General features: G+C 55.4%; 1 protein-coding gene across 6 annotated transcripts in view; it reads left to right on the forward strand.

Moving 5' to 3' along the window:
- DAB2IP (DAB2 interacting protein) overlaps positions 1-26,304 on the forward strand; it is a 172,954-nt gene that overhangs the window by 16,242 nt on the left and 130,408 nt on the right. The window lies entirely within an intron of this gene.

Below are 26,304 nucleotides of genomic sequence, written 5' to 3' on the forward strand. Positions count from 1 at the left end.
GAATTTTTGTAGACACTTTTTTTTTTTTCCTCCAAAGAAGGAATTTACATTGGAGGCACATCATATCCTAGAACAAAACCAAGCAGACCCTGGGCCCTGAGAAGGATCTGAAGCCACAGCTTGGCTCAGCAGGAAAGAGCGGCATAATTGATTAGTGAAAGGGGTCTGCGCCTTGCTGGGAGAGGCAGGGTCTGCATGTGCTCTGAGGGCCTGGGTGCCATCCCTTGTTGGGTTTGGGTTTTGGTGTTATAGGTGCTTTTTTTTTTTTTTTTTTTTTTTGCGGTACGCGGGCCTCTCACTGTTGTGGCCTCTCCCGTTGTGGAGCACAGGCTCCAGACGCGCAGGCTCAGCGGCCATGGCTCACGGGCCCAGCCGCTCCGCGGCACGTGGGATCTTCCCGGACCGGGGCACGAACCCGTGTCGCCTGCATCGGCAGGCGGACTCTCAACCACTGCGCCACCAGGGAAGCCCCATAGGGGCTTTTAAGGTTTGAAAACAACTGGGTTGAAACTAAATAATGTCGAAAGACTCCTCCAAACTTCAAAAGACCAAATACATGTGCTTGGAAGCCCTTTCTGACCATACATAATACTATCCTACGGAACCGACAGGTAAATTATAATGAGATAGGACATGATGAGGGGTGATTGTTGGAGGCTGTGGTTCCTGGCACTCTGAGGCTCCAGGGAGGCCTTCTTGTCCTTTGACTGTGACATCAGTGAGCTGCACAGCTCCTGCCTGCAGGGGCACATACTTATTGAGTGCCTACCATCTGCCAGGCACTGTTTTAGTTTGAGTGCCTAGTGTTTATCACTGTTTACCGGGTTGAGAACTGGTATGATTTTAGGAGCTCCTGTAAACCGCCTCTGGTGCCTGAAATTCCATTAGTGGCTGATTTCTTTGGGTTAAACATTGCCCTTACTAGCTTAGGTGCTAGGTACTAATGGGATACTGAATGTGTATCTCATTGATCTCTAAGCCCTATTTGGGTTGCAAGTTATTTTTTGGAAGTGTGGAGACAGAGGAGTTAAACAGGGGACCCGGATAGGACATCGGGCTGGTGGTGGAAGTCAAGATTTGCACGTTGTACGTCACTGTGCCTACCCCACCCTGGGCGCTAAACTTAGCAACCGTCAAAGATTTTAGTCATCAAATCGTTTTTAGCGGTCATTGTTTTCCAAGTTTGGATCCTAGAGAACAAGAACTAAAGGTCCTTCCCGCCTCTGGCCCCCCGCTGCAGCCTTCCAGGTCCTTCCGCTCAGATGGGCGGCTCCTACTGTGGCCGCCGCGGCCAGCTGCTAGAGGAAGTTGCTGGAGCCGCCCTCCCACTCTTCCCAGCTGGAAGAACAGTTGTCTGCCCCTACCTGGTCACCTTCTGGCCCCTAGGAACCCCTTCCCCAATGACAATATCCACCACTGACCAGTCAGCAAACGCTGACCCTCCCCCCCACCCCATACAGTGGTTAAAAGTATGTGTGAGATCTGGAGTCCGACTGGGTTCAAGACCAGCTGGGTGACTATACCACTCTTTGCTGACTTTCCCGTCTGTAAAATGGGATAACAGTACCATCCCCCAAAGGATTTATGCAGGTGTCATTGAGATAGATGATCACGTCCCTAGTTCAAGACCTGGCACATGAAGGAAACTCTACATGGGATCTTTTTTTTTTTTTTTTTCTCTTTGCTGCGCCATATGGCATGTGGGGTCTTAGTTCCCCGACCAGGGATCGAACCCGTCTTAACCACTGGACTGCCAGGGAAGTCCCGATACATGGGATCTTTGATGATTATAATATCATTACTGCTCGGGGCCTCAGCCAGCCTTCCCACAGTGGGTACCAGCCTCCAGCTGCCCGACTCTTGCCTTCCCAGGCACTGCACCTCCTGGCCCTTTGCATGTAGATGCCTTCTGACCCTCGGAGGGTCCTACCCCGGCTACCCTCCTCTGACCTGGGAACCCCATTCACGCTCAGGGTGTCAGCTACCCCTGAACCTGGACTACTTCCAATCCCGACGGTAAGTCTCTCGCTCTAATCCTCCCTCCAGAGTTCCAGATGGAGAAGTGATTTTTACCAGATGTTCTGAAGGCACATCAACTGGTCTAACATGGAAATCCTGTTCCTTCCACTAAAACCACTTCCTCCCACCCCTAACCACCCCTCCCCCAGCCCCGACTTCCTGCTTTCAGGTGAAGGCTGCGCTGGCCAGGCCACCCGGGCTGGGGAAGCCCTGCCTGGTGCCTCCCCTCCTTTCCCTCCTTCCTCCTTCGTGAAAGACCAGTAGTTCCCTTGGCCACTGGTTCCTACCTCCATCCCTGCCCCCACTGTCCACTAGGCGATGCCCCAGCCACCGCCTCCTGCTTCCCCCTGCACCCCACCTCCAGGGGACCTTTCTAAACCCAGGTCTGATGGAGTCACTCCCTCCCCAGAGTGCGAGGGGCCTCTGCTTCCCCATCTCTCTGTTGGGAGGTAATATTTCCACTTCTCAGGGCCGGGGCTGCCGGTGGATTGAGCAGTGGTGTGAGTGAAAGCAAAACAGAGGTGGACAAACTGATAATTAACAGATGTCAATTGTTAGTAGCTTCAAAGTACCACCAGGGCCCCAGCCCCACCCCCAGGCGGGAGGAAAGCTCACAGTCACTTGGCCCCTTGGACGAGATTGATTCCCAGCCAGCTTGGGACAGGGTTGACTGAGAAAGTGACAGGTACCATGGGGTGTGTGTGGGGAAGGGGGGCGGGGTAAGTCCCATTGCCAAGGCCCCTGGGCTTTGACTGACCGATTCCCAGGGGTCTTCTTGGGACGAAGACAGTGGCTGCTGAACTAAAGAGGAAGATCAGATGGGTAATGGGGAAGAACCATGATCCATCCGTAGTCCCGGTTCCCCAGTTTGATCCAGACCCAGGCTGCCGTCCTCTCTTCTGGGTGATTGCAGGATGCTTCCAACCGGACTCACGCCTTTGTTTGCTCTCCTACAGCCTGTTCTTTACTTAGTCACCAGAGTGCGTGTGGTTTTTTTAAATTTAAGGTTGATTGGTTCAAGCTGCTCTCACTTCCCACCGCTCTGGGAGCCACGTGTAACCTGCCCTTGGCCCTGACGCCTGGCTGGCCTGTCCCAGCTCACCTCCCCTTCCCCGTTCTCACCACTCTTCAGCCTCGCTGGTCTTTCCTTTGGTTTTGTCCACCTCTGGTCCCCTCTCCTCCTTGGAATGTCCCACTTCAGCTCTCACCTGAAATGACCTTCCTCCGGGACCACGTGTCTCGTCGAGGGTGACCCTTCCCGTGATCTGTTAGTCTCTGCCTCAATACTTGTTCTTTCCTCTCTAGCGCGCATCACAGTCTTAACTTCCATGTGTGTATACGTGTGCGTGTGTGTGTGTGTGTGTGTGTATTGATAGTTTGTTTAACGCTTGTTTTCGTTTGTTTCACAGGACAGAAAGCCCAGGAGGACAGGCTCTCTGTCTGGCTTTTCACCATTAGCATTTGACGGTTTCTGGTACATAGTAGGTCCTCAGTAAATATTTGTCAGATGAATGCATGGATGGGTAAATGGAGGCCTCAAGAGAGGCAGACCCTTGGCTAGGGTGACCAGCCGTCTTGATATGCCCAGGACTGGCGGCGGGGGGGGAGGGATTTCCCAGGACATGGGACTTTCAGTTTTAAAACCACTATAGTTGCAGGGAGACCAGGATGAACTGACACCCTGCCCCTGCCCAAGTGTCCATTCCTGGAGGACTGTGATTTTCGAGGTCCAGATGCTTTTTAATGTTCACAGTCTTTAGAAGGAGTCCAGGCAGGTGCATTCCTAAGGACAGTGTGTAGGGGACGGCACAGGGGCTGCCGGGCAGGTGGGCTGCCACTCCCCACCTGGCTGCTCTCGGCCTCACCTGAGCTTCGCGCCGTCCCTGTTAAGCGTGTGGCCACAGCTCCTCTCGCCCCGTCTTTGCAGAGGAGACTGACTTGACACGCCCGAGGTCAGCTCCAGACGGCCAGGCCAGGGGCCTTGTTCCAACAGCATGGCTGGACCCCACTAGGGCTGCCATAAAAAATACCACAGGGGCGGCTTCCCTGGTGGCGCAGTGGTTGAAAGTCCGCCTGCCGATGCAGGGGACACAGGTTAGTGCCCCGGTCCGGGAAGATCCCGCGTGCCGCGGAGCGGCTGGGCCCGTGAGCCATGGCCGCTGAGCCTGCGCATCCGGAGCCTGTGCTCCGCAACGTGAGAGGGCACAACAGTGAGAGGCCGGCGTACCGCAAAAAACAAAACAAAACAAAACACAGACGGGGTGGCTTAAACAATAGAAATTTATTTTCTCATCGTCTGGAAGCTAGAAGTCCAGGATCAAGGTGTTGGCAGGGATAGTTTCCTTTGAGGCCTGTTCTCCTTGGCTTGCAGGTCGCTACCCTCTTCCTGCCTGTTCACCTGGTTGTCCTCTGTACACGTGGGCCCCTGGAGTCCTTTTGTGTATCCAGTTTCTTCTTGTAAGGACACCAGTCAGATTGGACTATAGGCCCCACCTTGATGACCTCGTTTTAACTTAATCACCTCTTTAAAGACTTTATTTCCAAACAGTTACATTCTGAGGTACTGGGGGTCGGGGTTTCAACATGTGAATTTTAGGGGAACACATGTTGGCCCATAAGTCACCCTAGGCCTGAGTGACTACCTCCAAATATGACCTCGAGGGTGGTGGTGTCAGGCCAGTGGAGCTTCACCCAGGGCAAGAGGCCTCCTCTTCTTGGGGGCTGGAGGACCCCAAGGGTAGGTTGTCAGCCTTAAGGCTTGGAGTTTTCTTCACCTCCACACTGTTTGGCTTTTTCTATTCCTTCCACATTTGCAAATTCTCTCAAGAGAGAAACTGTTGGCGGTTCTCTCACCTGCCTGGGGCCAAGCCAGGTTGGCAGGTTTTGTCTGGACTGTAGTCCCAGCCTCCAGCCTCAAAGCTTGGGGGTTCCCTCCTGGTGCAGCCAGCCCCCTGCTTACCTCAGAGCCCCATCTTCCCTGAAGCAGCTCTTCCAAGCCGAGTCCGTGGCTCCCTGCGCCTGTGCCCCAGCCCTAGCCAGCCTGCCTGGAGCTGGAGTCCTGTTCCTGGCAGCCCCAGGACTCGGTCAGCACCTGGCACACTGGAGGAATCACAGGGTCTGAGGAAAAGAGAAGGAAGGCACCTTAGGAGCGGTCTGGGGTGGCTGCTGAGAGTCCTGGAATAGACTGCCTACAGCCAACTCCAGGCTGTACCGCTTACTAGGTGACCTTGGACAAGTCAGGTCACTTGTCTGAGCCCTGGTTTACTCATCTGTAAAATGGGGAAGTGATAATAACTACCTGCCGGGATTGCTGAGAAAGTGAAATGATAGGAGCTCATTTGAAGGATTTCACATGGTGCCAGCCATGTAGTAAGTGCTCCATGAATGTTAATTTCTGTTATTTGGGGACCTAGTGGGTTTGGAGAAGAGTATGCCTCTGTAACAGGCCTTCCTGGGCAGCTCTGAGGCTTATCATTTCCTGCCCCACCAAGGGCATGGGTGGGGGCCGAGGGAGAGGAGGAGGCCCCGGCTTTGCCACCCAGCCCCTCTGTGATGTGGCTGTGTCCCTCACCTCCTCTAGGCTTAACTGTCCCTGCTGGTCACGATAAGGATGAACCCTTACAGGCTATGGCCCTTTCCCAGGTCCCTGGACAGCTCAGTAGCCATACAACACCCTGGGAGACAGGTACTGTTATATTTTCCCCCCTATTTTGCAGAGGAGGAAGCAGACACTCAGAGAGGTGAAGTCATTTCCTCTGGGTCACACAGCTGGTGGCTACAGAGCCAACTGGGCTGCCTCCAGAGTGGCTGGTCCCTGAGCCCCCTTGGTGCTGAGGTGTGGGTGTGGGCTCTGGGGCTGTTTGGGCTGACAGGATGGCAGGATCAAGGAGGGTTGTTTGTTTGTTTTTTTGGCCTTTTTTTCTTCTTTTTTCATTGTGGCTGCTCTGAATTCTGAGCTGTTGCTCCCTGAGGCTACTGGAGACAGGCGGACTGGCCCGAATCTGGCATATGCAGCCCTATTTGATATGACCTGTATGGTGTTTGTTTTAAAATGTGCACGAGTTGCTTACATATAATAGTCAGGAGGTTTTCAAAAATTAAAATCTGGTAGCTACTCTTGAATCAGATCATCTGGCCATTGTGGACCTGCTTTCCAGTAGCCTCGCTGTGGGCTGGGGCGTGAGTACTCCTTTTTTAAAATTAATTAATTAATTAATTAACTAATTAATTTTTGGCTGCGTTGGGTCTTTGTTGCTCCGTGCAGGCTTTCTCCAGTTGTGGCGATCGGGGGCTACTCATTGCTATGCGCGGGCTTATTGCGGTGGCTTCTCTTGTTGTGGAGCATGGGCTCTAGGCACGCGGGCTCAGTAGTTACAGCACATGGGCTCAGTAGCTGTGGCTCGCGGGCTCTAGAAAGCAGGCTCAGTTTAGTTGCTCCGTGGCATGTGGGATCTTTCCGGACCAGGGCTCGACCCCGTGTCCCCTGCACTGGCAGGCGGATTCTTAACCACTGTGCCACCGGGGAAGTCCCGTGAGTACTTCTCTGAGTCTGGCTGGCCTGCTTCCCTCCTTCTCTTCCCTTCCTGGCTCCCACTGGCATTAGCCCTCGAGATGCCTGAGCTGGACAGGGCTGGGCGGGTATCGCGAGTGTGGCCCCAGGAGCCCCTCTGGGGAGCTCCCTGCTGCTAAGGGAAGGCAGAGTCATAATTCAAGGCAAAATGAGTGGCCCCGGAGAGATGTCCAGACAGTGGTTGGGGCTTTTGAGCTCCGTGCCAGGCACTGGCCAGCCCTGGAGGCTGCAAGGAGATATTGGGGACACAGACTATCCTCAGAAAGTCTGCATCTCAGGGGGTGAAGGTGCCTGGAATGGGCTTTCAAGCAGGATGTTATTTGAACCTGCACAGTGAAAGCACAGAGGCGTTCTAGGCAGAGGGAGTAGTGTGAGCCGAAGTTCAGAGGTGGGACCTCAACAGGCCTCCCCAGTTTGAGCTTTAATTGGGCGGGTCCACCTTCCAGCCCCTCCCCACGTGGGAGCCAGGCGGGAGCTTAGGACTTGCTGGAGAGTGAGGAAGGTGCAGGGAGATTCAACTTGGAGCAGCCGTGACTTGGCAGGACAAAGTTCTGTGTGTTTTCAAATGTCTAAAGGCTTTTAATCTCTAATTCTCCTTTTAAAATTGACTTTATTTTTTAGAGCAGTTTGAGGTTCACAGCAAAATTGAGCGGGAAGTAGAGAGAGTTCCGTATTCTCTGCTCCCCACACACACGACCTCCTCCGCTATCAACATCCCACACCAGGATCTGTTTTCTAATATATAAGAACAGACTATTCCATGATTTAAAATAAAATCATTCCAGAAGGGTATAAAGTGTGAAAACTAAACCTCTCCCCTTGCTTGCCCCCCACTCAACACACACACACACAAGCACGCTCCCCAGAGTAACCACTGTTTATTTTTGGAACACTATGCAGGAACCTGTTTCCGTGCCTCCATGGATGTGTACATCCAGGGGGTTGTCCCACGTATCCTGCACCTTCACCCTGCAGCGCCCCATGTCTGCACAGGCATCTCTGCTTCCCGCTGCAAGAGGGCGGCACAGAACTCCATCTTCCGGAGGGGACCGTAATTGATTCAGCCAGGCCCCCGACGATGGACATGGATGTGGTTTTCAGGGTTTTTTTTTCCTGCTGCAAACAGGGGTACGGAAACATCCTTGTACATCTGTTCTTGTGAGAGTTTATCTGAGGGATAGGATGGAGAAAGATTACATGAATTTAAAATGGACATTTTATGGATTTTAATTTTTGATACACTTTGCCAAGGCGCCCTCCGCAAAGGTTGGGGTCATTTATACTCCTGCCCATCATGGGTGAGAAGCGACGTGGTCACGAGCTTCTCCTGCGTGAGCAGTGGGGCTGGGCTAGGGCTCCGGTAGAGTTTGGGTGGGCTTTATGGGGCAGGACCCAGTCGGAAGTGGGGGCCTTTGGAGTACGTTTTTCTCAGTGCTCTTTTGAGCTCTTATTTATACATATGTATTCATGGAAGAAATCTATGATTCTGTTCAACAATTAAAAAAAAAATCATCTGTCATTCTGCAAATTGCTTTTTTCACTAAGATATTTTGGAGAGGTTTTCCTAGTTAGGACATGGACCTCTACCTCACTATTTCTATGTGCTGCATAGGACATTCTTCAGTCTAGGGTGAGATGGTTGATTTAGGCCCCCCCTGCAGGTGTCTGAGGACCCCTGGGGTGTTTCAGGGAGCATCCTTTGTGGACCGCATCAGGCTCAGGTGCCAGTGTCGCTTCTGTCTAGAGAAAGTGGTTGTTGCTGGGAATGGCACAGATGTTTTTCCCGCTGTGAGCTCAGAGCAGAAGTCATGGTTCTTCCTTGGCCTTGAACTTGGGTCTGGCCCTTCTCTAGGTTCTTCTTGAGCAATGTGCAGGTCCAGGGCATCTGCTGACTTTGTTCCTTTGACCCAGGGCTGCCCTCTGCTCAGGGAGTTGCTGCGATGCCAATTCCTACTCCCCTTAGCCATCCTGGTTGACTGGTCAGGTGGGCCCCCCTTCCGGTGATCCTGGGGCAGCCACCCACTGCCTGCGGATGAACAGACCTGCCTCTGGTGGGAGGTTGGCAGGAGCATCGAGCCAGGAGCTCACTCATTCATCTACCAGCATGACTTTCCTCATCTTTCCTCTTGGAAGAGCCCCTGTGGTGTGTCTGGGTCTGGCTGAGAGTACGGTGGTGCAAGTGATGAGGGAAAAGACTCATTTAGCCCCTACCCACAGGTGATACTAGTGGTCATTTCTGGTGGCTTCTGCTAAGGGCTGGGAGGACTGGAAGGCTTCTGACTCTGCAATCAGGGGAGGCTTCCTGGAGGAGGTGGTATGGGGCCAGCAGGGCAGGGAGATGAGTGTCTGGTCTCTGAGGGAGCCCCTGGGCAGAGGCGGGAAAGGGAGGGAAGGGTGTGTGGAGGGGCCTGGCAAATCTCCTTAAGAGAGACTCTTTAGAGAGAATGGGGGGACCACTCGGAGGCTGGAGAGCTGATAAAGGGGTATTTGGAGCCAGACAGACTAGAGCTCAAACTCTGGCTCTGTCAGTTTCCAGCTGTGACTCCTTGTGCCGTCACTTAACCTCTCTGAGCCTTAGTTACCTTGCCTGTAAAATGGGATAATAATAGTGCCTCGCTCGCAGGGCTGGCAGTAGGGTTGTCTGAGCTCTTGCCTGGACAGTGGTTGGCACAGACCTGCACAGGATAACTGGTATGGGGTAGCATGCAGGTGAATCAATCACCTGGGCGTGGGATGATGACTAGATCTGGCAGCGAGGTCTGGGTGAGGCCAGAGACTTCCCAAGTGGAGTCCCTAGGACTCGGTGATGGGCTCGTGCTGGTGAAGGCGACAGAGGTGACAGAGTTGACCCCCTTGCCTTCTCGGGTCCCACACCACCTTGGGGAGCACTGTTTGGGGGCCCTGTCTGCAAAAAGCAATCCATTCATGAGTCTTTGGTGGGTAGGTCAGGAGTCTTTGAGGGCAGGACCCAGGCTGAAAGATGGCCCTGGGAGATCCCAGGAGGAGAGGAGGTGACAGAGGGAGGGGAGGATTGACAGCAGCCCCCAGGCTTGGCGCTACACTCAGAAAATGTGGCCAGAGATGATCTCCGAGCAGCCATTGGGCGCGTTGTCATGGCGCCCTTTCTTCCCGGGTAATTAATGGTGCTTTCATCCCTACGGAGGTTGGTGGTGGGCACAGCCGTGTGGCTGGGCGGGCGCCAGGCAGGTAGTCTGAGCCCACTCCAGCCTTCCTTGGCGATTTATCGCCTGTCAGCCCTGCTCTTTGGGGACATAAAACAAGTTCCCTGGGAGGCGGCCAGGGGCCCTGAGGCCCTGGGCTAGGCTGTCTGGGGCACAGCGGCTCCAAGAGGTCATTCTCCAGGAGCTCTGCCAAGCCTACCCCACTGAGGGGCTTCAGGATAAGCCAGAACAAGCAAACAGTGAGCACAGGGCTTGGTTCCTCCATGGTGATCTGACCATGCAGGTGGGTGGAGACGGAGCTCTGAAAACGTCAGGGGCTCTCAGGACAGTGCACAGCCAGAATCGGGGCTCCAGGATGAACCTTGCTCTTTCCCCTTCAGCCCCTGCCTCTAAGCCATGGGTTCTTAACCAGGGACCCCAGGAGTCTCTGGGTGGAATCTGGAGTGTCCATGAACTTGGACAGGAAAAATAAAATCCCACCTTTTTTGCTAACCTCTAATTACAATTCCAAATTGCAATTCTTTCATGACAAATGTAGGTGATGAACCACAGTGGCATTAACTGCTCTGTGATTTGTGGAGATCATAGAAACCACAGGGACTGTCACGTCATAGTAGTTTTGCGGGTATCTTGAATAATGCTTTTGTTCCTCCTACTTCAAAATTATAGTAGCTCTTAGAACGGTACCTTGTTATTTAAGGCATTAATAAAGAAGCAAACATACTGCTAATAATTTTTAATAATATTTTGATAATCATATTTCCATGTAATTGGTTTCCTTTGTAATCCTTGATATTTTATTTTATGCATTTAAAAACATTTTTCTGAGAAGGGGGTCTTAGGCTTTACCAGAGGCCATAGGAGTCCACGGCACCGAAAAAGGTGAAGGACTCACAGGCTTGGGTACCCAGGTTGCTCTGACCTCCCCCCAACTCACTGGTCAAGGTGTCCTGTTGCCAAGGGGACTCGTCTGCACTGAACCAGCCTGCAACGTGTACCCAGCTGTGTGCTGGGCCTTGCATGGGGGTGGGGTGGGGAAAGAGCCCCTGGTGAGGGAAGACCTTGCCCTCCAGGAGCTCCTGGGCTCCTTGGGGGTAGGGGACGGGGAGCAAGACCTGCACCTAAACTGGCTGTACCAGGGGCCCAGGAGGCCCAGTGCTGTCAGGGTTCAGAGGAGGGAGAAGTCACTTCTGCTGTGGGGCCTGATCCCGGGGTGGCTTTGTGGAGAAGGTGGTACTGGACTTGAGCCTTGAGAATTTTGAAGTAAGAGACATGGGGAAAAGCCAGCAGGAGCCCAGGCATGGAGACCGCAAGCCTGGGTACACGTGGTGAGCGTGGAGGAGGGAGATGGTGGGACAGAGAGCAGAGGGATGGTTTGGGGCCCCTGAATGCAAGGCAAGGAAGCTCGTGCCCATGCTGTCGGCCCAGGGAGCCTCGGTGAAGTTTTCAGTGGAGAGACGTGGTCAGGTGTGCAGTCCAGGACAGTCCCTTTGGCTGCTGGTGGAAGGACAATGGGAGGGGATGGGGATGGGGGCCCATCTGTCAGTTTGGGGGCTGGGTGGCCAGTGAGGCGACTGGGCAGTCCTCTGATGGGGGATGTGGAGACCTGAACGGAGCCCAAACTGAGGGTCCTCATGGGGACAGAGCAGGGAGTCGTCCCCGCTGTGGGATGAGGGGAGTGGAAGGTCCCTGAGACCTCAGGCGCTAGAGTCTGAAGTCTAGAATCCTGGTTCTGTTGGTTATTAGCTGTGTGGCCTCGGCCACGTCGATTACACCCTCTAAGGTTCATTTCCTCATCTGAGACTTGCGGTGATAATCCCACCGGCCTGGCAGGGTTGTTCTGAGCGTGAAATGTGTTTAAAACTCAGCACAGTGCCAGGCACAGAGGGAGTGGTGGGCATGCCGTCACTATGACTTTTTATCATCCTCTTGGGGACCCGCTGGATGGGAGGGGCTGCAGGGAGAAGAGAGGCGAAGCCTGAGGTTTCAGATCCTCACGGAGGCTGGGCCGGTGTGCCAGCATCTGAGAGACCAGGTCCATCCCCCAGCCTGGGCCTGGTGCCATCTTCCCTGTTGTTCCAAAGAGCTGGGGCAGCTGCCCCTTCTCCTGTCTTCACCTCCTCTGTCCAGCTGTCCCTCAGCAAGGCCTGCTCTGGCGCCTCAAGTGTAGTCTTTCAGGAAGCATCAAGTACAAGTTGCGTATATTTCTGACACCTCTGGTGGCATCTGACCAGAGTTCCTTCCGTCTGGGAGGTCCCAGTGTCGGGAAGATGCGGCAAAAGAGAGGGGTGCTCAGAGAGTGACATTAGGAGCCCCTCTTTGTTTCCAAGTCCCAGAGCAGAAGTCTCTAGACCAGCATTCAGCTGGGATCCCAGGGCCCCAGCCCTCCCACCCCCCACCCCAAGCAGGGATGCCCTGGGTAAAGTTGGCGAGGGAGGAAGACGGGGTCTTGGAACACGGGCCCTGCTCACTCTGTGGCTGAGCCTTGGGGTCCTGGCATTCCATTCGCACCTTCCCACGCTCACCCTGGACCCTCATGGGGTCTCCCACTACCCACATGGCTTCCCTCCCTCCCGGGTCGAGGGGGTCTAGCTTTCACCCCTCTGAGTGATTGCACTGCTCCGGGCAGTGGGAGCCTGCTGACGCCGGAGAATAAATTTGCCCTGTTTTGTAGAGCATGCGGAAGCATATTTGGGGGGGAGGGGTTAATCTTCTTAATGAATCGTTCTCAGATTGTACACTGTTAAACCCCCGGAAAATTCATGAGCACGCTGGGAACAGAGACTTCATTGGGAAGGTTTGACATGAACAACACAATAAACGCGGCTTCTAAATTGGGTCAGGGAAGCTTCCGAGGCCCAGGGAGAGGACGTTCCCACTCGCTTGGCCCTCCTCAGGCCTGTAGATTAATTATGCACACAAACAGGGCCCTGTCCTCTCTTGTCAGAGCTGGGGGTGAGGGTGGGGCTGTGTCTGTGCCCACTGACCCACCCCCACTCCCACCTTGGCTGCAGACAGAGTGCCTGGTGAGGCATTTCAGCCTCCGTGCTTTGTTAATCCTGTGTCTCCACAGCAAGGTGGGTGTACATTTCAGCAAGAGAGATGTAGGTTAGATAGGGGAAGAACTTCCTGGCTGACCGTGGGGTGGTGTGAAATCCCGGAATGGGCTGCTCAGGGAACACGAGGAGACTCTTTTCTTTAGGGCTTTTAAGACCCGGCAGGTTCTACGTCCCCACCCCATTCTGCACTCTTGGGCCATTGCCCCATGACACCAGTGACCAGAACAGACATTGCTCTAGGCTCTGGTCTCAGGAACCAGCCTGGAAAGTGCCTCTTTCTGGGCCATCATGGGGGACTTACCACCTGCCTGGCCTAAGAGGCCCAGTTAATTCCACACAGGGCCAGCATCCTCTTAGCCCGAGCCCTCACCATGGTCAAACCACGTGGCATTTGGAAAAGAGAAGCCAAGTTAAGCCTCTCTGTGGTTCCCAGGCTGCCGCTAAACCTCAGTGGGTTCCCTCCCTTCCCCAACACCATCTGCCTGTTGGAATCCTTCTCAAAGGCCTGGCCCAGATGCTACCTCCTCTGTGAAGCCTTCCTGGATTTCTCCCTGCCCTGTCAGTCAGAATTAGTTACTCCCTTCCTCATGCTTCCTCTGCCTTGGTTCCTTGTCGGTGGGTCCCTGTGGGAGGTCACGTGTCCCACCAGACTGTCGGCTCCCTGAGGACAGGGACTGTGTCGGAGCCCCCTTGGGCCCACACAGTGTCCCTCCCAGGACCGTGCCAGTACTCGCATGGGTTTTCGAATGCCAGCTCCTGGGATGTGTCCCCCATGCACCCCAGTGTGGCAGCTGAATGGCCTGGTTTCCCAATGTCAGTTGTGGGAATCTGGACTCTTGAACTGGGAGCAGATCGGGGACAGAAGGGGAAGCAGAAGAGAGTCCCTGGCTGGCCACAGCTGGGCCTGTCTTTACCCACTTGGTTCTGACATTTCACACTCTTTATTCCTTTTCTTCTGAGCCTGCGCAAATCCCTCTGATTCTGCAGGTCTTTGGAGGGAGGAGAAATGGCCCTCAAGTGTACACATGAACCCCTCCCAGAGCCACTGTGGCCCCAGGCGTCCCCTTGCGCATGGAAACCAGCCCCATCCTAGCACAAGCCTGGGCAGGCGCAGCCTCTGTGAGCAGTTTGTAAGGGGTGACGTGTAGGTCTGAGGCTGGGCGGGCAGTGGGGGTGAAGTGCTCTGTCAGCACCAGAGAAAGGAGGGGGGCCCCGGGGGAAGGGGAGGAGGGGACCTTTCTCTGGGGACAGCGCTGCTGGCAGGTATTACGGGGAGCCTCCCAGCCCATGAGGGAAGGGTCCTGGTGGTCCAGCCTCAGGGGCAGGCGTGGAAAGGAAGCAGGTAGTGGAACAGGGGAAGGCGGTGGACAGCCTGCTCGGCTGGGGAGCCCCTTCGGGTGTTGCCTCCTGCCCCAGCCCTGCCCCCAGCACGTGGGCTCCCTGCTGACTGGGGCCTCAGAGGCCCCCTCAGCCAACCTGCTGCTGCTGCTGGTGTGTGTGTGTGTGTGTGTGTGTGTGTGTGTGTGTGTGTGTGTGTGTGTGTGTGTGTGTGTGTGTGTGTGTGTGTGTGTCAGGGAAGCTGCTGGCCGTTGACTGTGGTGCGGACGCAGTACCTGCCTCAGGAGGTGGGCAGGTGAAGAGGGAGAGCCGCGAGAGCCCTGGGGTCAAGGAGGCCTCTGGGCTATTCATTGGACGGCACTAATTCAGTGTCTAAAAATAATCCTGGACTTGGTGCAACTCTTCAGAATTTTCCAAGCTCTTTCAGACCCACAAAACTCATTTCGGCCTCCAGCGGCCTGGGAGGAAGTGAATTCCATCCATGTTTGACCACAGGGAACATCAAGTTCTGGAGTAAACTTGTGAAGGGCCCGTAGCTAGCTGGGGGTGGACCCCAGCCTGAAGCCCCGGTCTCTCTGGCTGTAGGTTCAGCGCGGCCTCCTGTGGACCTGCTTGGAGATGGAGCCAGGGGGACATTGGCTTTGCTGTCTAGATGCCCTGCCTTGCAGGGCAGAAGGCTGCCTGGGAGAAGGGTTAGGATGGACACAGCGGAGGAGAGAAGCTCTGACTGACGGGCTGGGGGTGCTGGGAGGGCGGGGCCTTACTGGGGTGGGGGGTACTTTGGAGCTGGGCCCCGCGAAAGAAAGGGCGCGCCGAAGCAGAGTGGGGCCTGGGCGTGGAGGCAGTCCAAATGCGGGGCATCTGTGAGTGAAGACAAGACAGTGGGAAGCAGATTGAGGCCCAGCCAGCTTGCAAAGCCTCGACTGTGCACCCTCAGCCTCCCCTGCAGAGCCAGGCTCGCCCTCTGAGCAGGAGAGCCACCTTTAAAGAAGCCCCCCGTGGAGGACCCTGTGGGCAGTCTCAGACCCCGAGGTCATGTGAGGGCAAACCGTGGCTGCACCAGCGCCCTGGCTGCACCCCAGGGGTCACCTCTCCCTTCCCAGCCCTGTCCCTCTCTGCTCTCTTTCTCCTGGCCAGACCTCCTGCCCAATCCACTGTGATCCTCCCTTTAGCAGAAAGAAGAGAGGAACTTGCTTGTTAAGAGGGTGAAGTGACTGAGGAGAGGAAAACAATCAAAGGAAGAGAGGTGGTTGCCACGGAAACTCTCAAGTGGAAGCAGAAACTTCCAGGAGCAAGAGGGAGGAGGAAAGCAGACCTAGTAGCTGAGGGCCGGGGAAGGGGATGGCGGGGGCAGGCCTGGCCCAGGCTAGCCTGGAGCGCCCCCGAGCCCAACACACCCCAGCCAGCTGGGCAGTGCCGCCCAGTTTCTCCCAAGTCTGGGTGGGAGGTGCCTGGTACCAGAGTGACGTAAGCATCTTGTGGCCTGAGAAGGAGCCTGTGTTGTGTGGCCACATCCCTGCATGGTTCAGAGCTGCCAGTTACACTTTGCCTAGAGGAGCCCAAGGGTTTTCTGCAGGTCTTTGCATGATGTCTCATGCCACTGTCCTAACATGCAAAAGTGACGTGGCCCAGGACCAGACAGTTTACAAGGCACCTTCCCACGTGTTGCCTCATGCAAGTCCCGTGACAGTCCTGGGAGGACGGTATTCATATCCTACAGATGGGGGAGATGAGGCCCAGAGAGGTTAAGGGACTTTGCCCCAGTCACACAGCTGAGGACGCCCAGGGGTAGAATCACAACCCCTGAGCTGTTGGACCTTTCGGCCCTGAGTTCTCCCTGCCTCTCTGCCGCTTTGTGTTTTTGGTGGGTAGCTCTGGCTGGAGCTGTGTGCTCCCTGGAGCCTCTAGACCCTTCTCATCCCTCACTCCAGGAGCAATTCCTCCGGGGCACTGCCATTTTCTTCCCGAATAATCCCAGGGAAGTTGCTTCTTTCTGAGGCTTGATTTCCCATCCATAAGATAGGCATAATAGTACCTTCTGCTTCTAAACTTTGTTGTGGGTGAGACAGTGCAAGTCAAGCACTGGGTACAGCGCCAGCACAGAGGTTACCCTCAGAAATCTCCACTGGCCGCGTCTGAACCTGGCAAGCACCCAGTGGGGTAGGCAAGGCTGGGCTGCAGTCTCCCTGTATTTCAGAGAAGTTTCTTCATGTGTGAAGTGGGTCTGATGGGTTCCTGTCTTGCCTGGGGAGTCGGAGAGGGAGATTAAGATCATGGCTGTGGAGCCTCTGGAAACCACTGAGGCTGGTTGGGGGAAGCACCAGTCTCCTACCCAGCCCTAAAACTGGCCACTAGGGTCCCAGTGGGCCCCGGACATCTGAGCCTTCATTCTCGCTGCCAAGCTTCCCTGCCACAGGGGAGGAGGGAGGGGGGAGGGGTTGGGCCCCTGCCCAGTTAGCCCTGCTCAAGGTTTGGGTCTGAAAAGGAGCCCCCGGAATCCCTGGCGGCCTTGTGGGCCTGCTCCCGCATCGGAGCCAAGCCTTCGATGTCTCCAGGGAGAGGCCTGGCGAGCCAAATGCATCATTAAATGGCAGAAAGGCAGTACACTGCACGTGAAGGATAATGGGGGAAATTTATTGAATGGGCTACAAACCACAGAATGAAAACAGAGAACCTACTGGGGAGGAGAATTAAGTCCTGAGCTGTGACTTGTTTGGGGCGGGGCCGGAGGCCATGCGTCCCCATTTTGCTGTGAGCCCTGGAGCGTCATGGTATACTGAGGCCCAGAGGTCTGGGGGCTCCAACGCCGATGACACCCTCCCCCTTCCCTTGATTGACAATGACCATGTGTCAGAGCCGGCCGGGGCACTGGGGTCATGACGGTGAGCCAGGCAGACGGGACCTGACCCTCGGGGGAGCAGTGTGCCAGGAGAGACGGATGTGAGATGCCTCATCAAAAAATAGATGTCATGGCACAATGCGATGGGCTCCCTGGAGGAAAGGTGCGGGGGCCCGGAGAAAATGACTCAGGAAGCAGCGAGTTTGGAGAGGGAAGGGGGATGCATTCTCTGGAAGGGAAGAGTGAGTCCCCACTCTGAGTAGACCAGGTGGCTCAGGACAGCCCCGATGGGGGCAGGGGGGAAGGGGGAGCCGTGGGAGGGGTGAATGAGCCAGACAGAGTGTCCAGAGGCCAGGAAGGCCAAGGTGGCTGGGAGAGAGGGCAGCTTTGAAAATGCTCACTCGGGCTGCTTTGTGGAAAATAGACTCAGGAGGGCCAGAGAGGATCTGGGGGGGACCAGTTAGGGGCTGTGGGAGTCCCCAAAGCTAGAGGTGGCAGTGACCTGGATGCAGGTAGTGACAGTGAAGAGAAGAGAGGTGGACAGACTCAAGCTAGAATTTGGAGCTAGCAATAACCCACTTCACAGGGGGGCTGGGAGCCAGGGAAGCCTGCCCCATGTCCTGTGTCCTGGGAGTGGGAACGGTAGGAGCAAAGCCACGAAGGAGAGAAGTGGTGGGAGGCCGGGACCCGTGTGGCTGAGGAGGGGTAGGTGTAGGGAGTGCTGAGAGGTGAGGTCGGGGAGGGGCCTGGGGCAGCACCCACTGACCACGCCCCCCCCCCCCCCCACCGCCCGCTGGGACTGGAAGCCAAGGCCCTGGCCTTACTGCTACAGGTCACCTTTTTTACAAATGGCTCTGTCTTCTTGGTGTCTGAAAAGGGGCTAGCAGGTGAATTACCTGAGGACAGGTAAGGGGAGACCATTTGTGACAGCACAGGGTCATCCTCAAGGGCCAAGCTGCATGAGATCGAGTCCTGGCAGTTTTCTGTGCCTGTAAAATGGGAGAGTAACCACGTCCACCTCTTAGGATTGGGATAAAGCCTGGCCCAGCAGAGAGTAAGTGACTATAATGGGGTTAATAACTGTGTCCTGTGTGACCTTAGGCAAGGCTCTCCCCTCTCTGGGCCTCGGTTTCTCCAGGCCGGTCTTTGCAGACACTTTGGGCGAAGGCTCTCTGATCTCATTATGCCGGCAGTATCCAGCTCCTGAGGACGGCCAAACTGGCAGTGATGCCTCCGATGGGACTGCGTCCCTTCCAGCCTGTAAGAAGACACCAGGCCTATCGGGGCTGTAAGGGGATATTTTAATCAGCCCAGGACCCGGCGAGGTCAGAGGGCACAGAGACCAGGACAAAGGGGACCAGTCAGGGCTGCTGCCTGGCCCGAACTGACCTTCTGGGCCCCAGAATCTAGACCGCGTTTGGGGGGCCCAGAGAGGGAGGTGGAAGCGGGGAGTTTCATCATGGGACAGGACCAAACTAGCCTCTTTTCTGAGCCTCAGTTTGCCCATCTGTACTGTGAGACTGGGAACCCCTGCCTGCTTGCCACACACAGGTGCTGAGAAAGGCAAGAGGCTGCAGTTGTAAAAGGCTGGTAACCCTGTCAGGGGCTAGACTGCCAGAAGCCTCCATGTAGAGCCGGGGGCCCTGAGAGAGAGCAGTATGTAGGCCAGTGTGGGCCCAACCACTGCTGGTTAAAATGCAGATTCCTGGGTTCTTCCCAGGCCAGCTAAACAGACTCTCCCTGGTGGGCCTGGGCATCTGCATTTTAACATGCTCCCCAGGGGACTGAAGTGGCTTGAAGTCTGAGAACTGAGGTTCTGCTCCACCCTCTTTGCACCGCTGGGAACAGGGCAGAGAGGGGGTGGCAAGTCTTGTCTAAGTCACTCAGCAGACTGGGACCCTGTGCCAGGCCACTCTGGGGTCCTCGGGGGGGCACATCCCCGGAGCCCTGGGAGTCCTAGGCTGAGCCTCCTCATGGTCCGCCCTGCCAGGGCCAAGAAGGCTTTTTCCCAGGGCTCTGCAGACCGGCAGGGGGCAGCATCGGCCAGCATCTCCCGAGGGCTCCAGGCTGCTCTGTGGGCCTGGCCCGGTAGGGCGTGGAAGGAGCCCACCAAAGGGCTTGAGTGGGAAGGCAGGTCTGTACATGCACAGGAGGCCGTGTAAGGGGGTGGGTACGAGAGAGGGGGCACCAGGAGGACACAAGAAACATGAAGTCAGAGAGAGCAGGCCCAGAAAATTCTGAAGCTGCCTTGCAGTTTCCTGGGGCAGGGGCTACAGGGCAAGAGAAGGCCGAGGTGTCGGAGGGGCTGTGTTAAGGACTCTGTAACCCAGGCTGCTTCCCTAGGGCCCTCAGTGGGACCGAGATCAACTCAGGGCCCCTTCCCATGTCCTCTGGGCTTTCTAATAAAGGCCAGCCAGAGGTCACCGCCCCCCCCCAAGCCCTGGCATTTTAGCCAGCAGGGATGTGGGGTGGGGCTGAAGCCCAAACTCTGGCGCCAGCTCTCCTGCTGGCTCCTCCTTACTTGTGCCTGTAACAGCTTCATTTGCTGCTGGAAACTGAGGGAGTAGCTGGGGGTGTCTGGGTTACCCTGGGCAAGTCACAAGCCCTCTGAGCCATGAGTAGACAGTAGGATGACCACTAGATCCCTAAAGGTCTCCTGCAAGTCCTAGTTGTGGGAAGACATCTTCACTTTCAGACTTTCTGAGGACAGGGGGCCAGTTCAGTAGTGAGCTCCCTGTCATCCAGGGTATGCCAGATGAGGCTGGATGAATTTCGCCTTCTCTTAGGCCTTTGCCTGTGGTCCTGGACCATCCCCGCTCCACACTTTGCTAATCATTAATTACCAGGAGAGCCCCACCTGGGGAAAGGGGCAAGTCCCTAACCATAGGGGGAACAGGGGCTGATTTCCAGGATGACCTTGAACTTGTTTTCCTTGGCCCCAAACTTTCAGCTACTTCCTGTTTGAGCAGGCACAAAAATTCTAGGGCCCCAGCCCTTCCGCCTCCCCCGTGGTGGAATTTCCAGACAAAATGGTGTTCCTAGGGTGGGGGCAGGGCTGGCATTGTTCTCGCTCTCAAGGGGAGTTGAGGGGTGACAGGTCGCAGAAGCTACATTTAATTCTCATCCACACAGCCTCAGGATGCCAGCTATGCGCTGGGTGGGATCTCCAGGAAAAGCCAGTAAGTGCGAGAACCGTGGCACTGGCATAGCCTGCCCCTCCTCTAACACCTGCTGTGGCTCCCATGTGTGTTCCAGACTGCGCACAGAAGCTCTGAGTGTCAGTGCCCAGGGGTCCTGAAAGACCACCCAGGCAACTCCATTTTCTAGGAGGGGAAGCTGGGCCTATGAACAGGAGGGGACTTGCTCAAAGGCACACAGCAAAGCAAAGGCATTTATTCATCCATTCATTTCTTCTGCGCCAGCTCTTGCATAGAGTCAGGACTTACATCCTGACCTCCCGACCAGCCCCAGGCTGCTGCTTGAAAGTAAACTGTAGCTCGTTGTCCACATGTCACATGGAGGAAACCCAGGCCCAGAGAGGTGAAGTCCCTTGCTCCTGGTTTCCTTCTTTAAAAAAGAAGGGGAGGGGGCTTCCCTGGTGGCACAGTGGTGGAGAGTCCGCCTGCCGATGCAGGGTACATGGGTTCGTGCCCCGGTCCGGGAAGATCCCACATGCCGCGGAGCGGCTGGGCCCGTGAGCCATGGCCGCTGAGCCTGCGCGTCCGGAGCCTGTGCTCCGCAACGGGAGAGGCCACAACAGTGAGAGGCCCGCGTACCACAAAAAAAAAAAAAAAAAAGAAGGGGGGCTTTGAGCCCAGCTCCCTTCATTCACCTCATTCATCAAATGTTTATTGAGCGCTGCTGTGCACACTAGGGACGTGCCTGGGACAGGACTAACGAGGCCCCTGCCCTCATTAAAGTTTGGGAGAAGACAATTAGTGAACAGCAGAATGCACAGATAAGATAGTTTCAGGAAGCGATAAGTAGAAGAAAATAAAACAAGGCAGTGGGATAGGGTGTGGGGATTGGGGCAGAGGTACGTGAGATAAGGTGGCCAGGGAGGCCTCAGAGGATGTGATATTTGAGCTGAGGCCTGAATGGAAGGAAGGAGCTGACATCTGAAGGTCTGGGGTAAGTGTGTGAGGTAGAAGAACAGAATATGCAAAGGCCCTGAGGTGGGGCCATGTGTGTCACCTTCAAGGATTAGAAGGGTATCCAGTCTCATCTATAACCATCTTAGCCAGTGGTTCCTCAAGAAACCTGCTAGGAAACTCTGAATGCTCTCACTGTAGTTCATGGGCATCTAGCCTAGCCCCACCCCTGCAGGCCTGCCTCATGGAGCCAGCCTCTCCTTTCAGTTGCAGAGTGAGGATCAGAGAGGGCTGTGACTTATTCAAAGTCACGCAGCCACACAGCAGCAGAGCTAGGCCTGGAGCCCTGATCCTCTGCCTCCTTGGCCATGGTTCCCTCATTACCACTTTACTTCTCCCCTTTGGAGGGGCTGTCTGGGCCTCACCCCTACTTGGATCTATCTCCCCATCTCTTCTCCCTGATCTCACCCTTACATACCCCATATAGCCTGCTCCCCAGTCCCTCTCCTCATCCTCTGTTCCAGCCTCACAGTTCTATATGCTGCCCCCAGTATATGCCTTGCTGGTTTCCATCTTTGGGTCTTTGCTCATGCTGCCTGTTTCTCCTCTGCTCTCTACTCAGTCAACTCCTACTTAGCCTTCTAGCTCAGTACCAATGACTCTTCCTCCAGGCAGTCTTCCAGGATTTCTCCCTCTTCCAAATTCCCTCAGTGCTGACTCCAGATCAGATGGACTCAGCCACTTTTCCCAAACACTGCCACTATCTCTCCCAGTTAGTCTTACTGAGAGCCTGCTCTGGGCCAGTAACTGTGCTGACCAGCTCTGGCTGTTCTGCTCTCAAGGAGCCCACAGGTTCGTGAGGAAATAAATAGGCTGGAGGGAGCAGATGTGAGCCAGTTTGTCCACAGGGCTTTGACTCACTATGCTATCTGACCTTCCACAACCTTACGAAGTGTAAGTATCATCATGCCCACTCCATAGTTGAGGAAACAAGAGGCACAGAGAGGTAAAGGTAGTAAGCTGAGGTCACGCAGCCAAGAAGTGCTGATTCCTCACTCCAAATCCCATACTCTTTCAGCTCCCTGCCAAGATGGAAGCTTCCTAGGAGCTGGCTACTGGGCTGGTTCATCTGTCCTCTTCAGTGGAATCTGTAGGGGTGGAGCGAGACCCCTCCCCCCAGAACCCAGGCCAGTGCCAACCACGAAGTGGTTCACAGATGACCAGGAAGGTCTGCCTGGGAAGGGAGGGGGCTCTCTGACCTCACCCTGGGACCATATGCCACCCCCTCCTGTCGCCCAGTGGGTGTGGAGCTGTCTGGCCCCATCAGCTGGAAGGGGAGGAAGGAGGCTAGAGACCTGGAGCCTTGGCCCCAGGCTGGGCTGGGAGAAAGAGGAGCTGTGGGCCCACCTGGAGCTTGGCAGCGTTTCTGGGTCAGGGCAGGAGAGGAAGTACGCAGAGAGAGTCGCTCCAGGCCAGGCCATCTGGGCTGAAATGCCGGCTGCTAGGGTGGGGGTAAAAAGCGGGGTCTGGGGCTCAGCCTGGAGAGTGGATCCCTGCCTCTCCCAGCCACAGGATTGGAGCCCTGAGCTTTGGAGCAGTGGGAGTGGAAGGCTGGGCACCTGTGGCCAGAACGCATCAGGCATCTGGGAGGGGTGGTCCAGGTAACTGAGAGGGAAAGGGGGTCTTGGAATCTCTTTAAGTCCCGAGGTGGACTGACCCCCAACTCTCATGTGTGACCTCGGTGGAGTCCCTCCCTCCCATGGCCTCACTGCCCCATCTGCGGGGAGTGTTGTCGCTCCACCCTGACTGCTGGGGTGGGAGGGGCAATCAGACCCTCCATGTTTGGAGAATTGATGCCAGATCCCGGCTTGCGATGAATTAGGCAGGCTCCTCTGGCCAAGTGGCTGTCCTATAGGGCCCCAGCTTCCATCACCTGCTCTGAAGTTTCCTTCTAAACCTGACCTTCCAGGATTTTAACGACGGGCTGTTGTCATGTATGAGGGAGATATATCCTCTTCTCTGGGCTTCTGGAGGGCAGGAGGTGGTGGTTTGGGAGTGGAGGAAGTTTCTAGATCCTGATGGGATCCATGGAGGTGAGTTGGGCAGAGATAACTCGTCTTTATTTAACATGTGAAACCTCAGGCCCAGAGATGGCAAGGGCTTTCTTTGAGTTACGCAGTGCCCAAAGAAACAATGACCCCACCCACTGGCCTTCCACCCTATTAGAGCCCTGCCTCTCCCGAGGGTTCACCCTTAGCCCAGTTTCGGGTGACTTGATTTCAAAAAAACACTCACATTCCCCGAGGCTCTGTCTGTGTGTGTTCCAATGTCCACGCTTGATTGCTTCCCTAGTTCTGCCTGTGTTAAGAGGGGCAGGGCCCTCTAAGCCCGGGATCATCGCCGCCCTGAGTGGGCCATTTTCTGTGAAGGATGTCATTAAATTTGTTGATGGCTTTAGGAAGTCCAGGGGCTGGTGGAGGTGGTGGACACCTAGTTGGGCCTCGAGCACTCGAGCTTGACCTCTTGGGCTTGTCTCCACCTTCCGCCATGTCGGAGATCCCCCACTCCAGCCCGCCCCATCTGAATGAAGGTCCTATACGTGGTCCAACCTCATTCTGGGACGAACAGTGGACACAGGAAGCCGTCATTGCCTGCCAGACAGGCCACCTCCCATGGCAGAGGCCCATGACCTTAACCGTGAATGTCCCGCAGCACTCCCACCCACACCCTGCCCAGGGCTCCAGCGACTCAAAGCTTGAGACCAGCCTGGGAGGCGGATGTGTGCAGGGCTGCCTAGCTGGGGACTTCCCCTGGTCGCCACTGCCCAGCCTCGTCCCGACAGGAAACCTGACAGGTCTGAGCCCTCCAGACACCCATTGTGTGGAGCCTGGTGGGCTCCGGTGTTTCCCCTGTCAGGACTCCATCCCTTCTCGCCTCCTCCTGTTCCTTGTCAAAGCTGGCTTTTAAGGGAAGTTCCAGGCTGTTGCCCCTCCTCCATCTCTGCATTAAGTCCTGCTCAATCTTAAGACCTTTGCTCTTTCCAGCCTGCCTGAGTTCAAATCCTGACTCCTAGTGCAAGCGGTGTGACCTTAGGGAAATTACTTACCCTCTCTGTGCCCCCAATATTTTCTGTAAAATGAAGGTGGTGACCATCTGCCTCATACGTTAAATGAGATAATGTGCATAGATAATGCAGATGGTAAATCCTGAATACAGTTGATTGCTATTAAATCCAAACTTCACCCTCTGACAGCCTTTTCGAGGCCAAACTTGTAACCTTCCTATGTTAGAGGTCTTGGACTTTGTGGTCCCCTCCAGGCGTGAGCATCTCTCCTCCCTGAGTGGAGTCATGTGTTAGATAATGTTCATTATTGCTGTTGTTTTCCTCCTGCACAAAAATGGCCCTTCTGGAAAGGTCAGGCCCTTCTGCTTTGCCCGAAGCTGAAGAAATGGGTGATCTGACTTTACACTGGAGGAAACACTGTCCTGGATGGACAATTTATGGCTTTTCAAGGGTAATTCTGACTATATGCTTTTTTTGCTCCTTCCTCACTGACTGTAAACCTAACAGATGTGAGACTGCACTGGGCTGGTCCCCTCCCTGCATCTGACCCCTCCTGACCCAGCCCTGGCCTGGCCTCCGGTTTACCTGGACTTCCAGCCCAACAGGGTGTAATTCTCCTCCAGACCTCGATGCCAATGGTCCTCTGCCTGCAGGGAAATTCTTTGGGTCCATCCCTCTCTGGTCTTCTCCTGTGTCCTCATTGTTCAAATCTAACTGGTCGTGTGTGGCGGGGATGGGGGGTGTCTCTGTTGGGGGCTGAGGCTTCTTTAAAGAGGTGATGTTTGAGCTGGGTCCTGAGGGGTAAGGAGTTCACCAGGTGGGTGCAGAGGAAAAGCGTCATGGCAGCCATCTGGCCATCAGGGCAGAGGCTGGAGCCTTAGGGGGCTGAGAGCAGATAGATCAGGGTGCATGGAGTGGGCTGGCTGCTTTGTGACAGAGTTTGGTCCTTTTCGGTACTCTGGGAGTTCACCTTTGGGGGCTTTTGAGGGACACTGAAGGTGGTGGTGGGGTCGGGTGGGATCTGATTTAGCTAGTCCCCAGCCCCCTGCCTGGTACTTGCTAAACAGGCATATTTCCAGGCCCCATCCAGACCCACCGAATCAAGAGTCTTGGAGGAACCCCAGAAATACGCATGTTTAATGAGCTGGGGCCATTTGGAGGCTGAGGGGTATGGAGGTAGGGGAGGTGGGAGCTGGGCCTATTCAGGAGACCCTCTGGAGGCAAAACTGAGGTGGGAGAACAAGAGCACTGATGGGACTACCCTCCCTGCAGGGCCCGGGGTTCACAGGTCAGCAGGGCCTGGCCCTTGAAGGGGTCTGTTGCAGGAAGTGGTCGGGGTGCGGTGGGGGACATTTTCAGGTGCCCCTCCTCCAGCCTAGGCAGTCTCCAGAAGGGAGGCTGCTTCTGTTTGAAGGGAGGAGGCCATAGGGGCAGCGGGAGGAGGTGGGTGGCTTGCTCCACAGCGGGATTGATTCCAGATGCTCTGCTGGGTGTGCAGGGAGCAGCCTTTGTCTGCCTGCCCATCCCAGGGGTCCTGGACCTCCTCTCCTACCTCCCACCCTGTCCCTTTCCTACTCAGTCCTCCAGCTGGTACCGTGGAGATGTTCAGCTTGGGTGATTGGCAATGCCCACCCCATTCGAAGGCCAGAAATGCAAAAGCTTCTTCCTCTTCATTAGCTGACCCTCCCTCCACAAGGCAGATAGGTTAGGGAGTCTGTAACTTCTCCTTGTAGGCGGGGAAACTGAGGCACAGAGAACGACTTGAGAATCCCAAGCATAAACAGAGTCTATGCCAGACCTCTGGAACCCAACTGTGTTTACAGGTGAGATGCTGAGGTCCTGGCTGCTTTCCCTTCCCTCCACACACACTCACCTAAATCTGCTAGTTGGGGGCCTCAGGCTAAGGCCACTTGTCCCAGTCTTAATCAGCTGGATCACTTGATCAGTGTCTCGTCCCCTTCATGGAAGGCTAGGACCTGGCCAATCAGGGAGTTCCTGCTTTGGGGAGGAAACTGGGCCAGGTGAAGTCCAGGCCCTGGGTACAGGATTCGTGTCCCCACCCTGAGCTGGACTTCCTGGGAGTCCTCCTCCCCCCAAAACTAGTGGGCCTGGCTTTGGAGGTTATTCTTTCTGGAAGTGCCA

Source organism: Delphinapterus leucas, chromosome 6 (genome assembly GCF_059928025.1).
Source record: "Delphinapterus leucas isolate spDelLeu-1000000601 "Yukka" chromosome 6, BTC_Dleu_Yukka2, whole genome shotgun sequence".
NCBI classification, from domain to species: domain Eukaryota; kingdom Metazoa; phylum Chordata; class Mammalia; order Artiodactyla; family Monodontidae; genus Delphinapterus; species Delphinapterus leucas.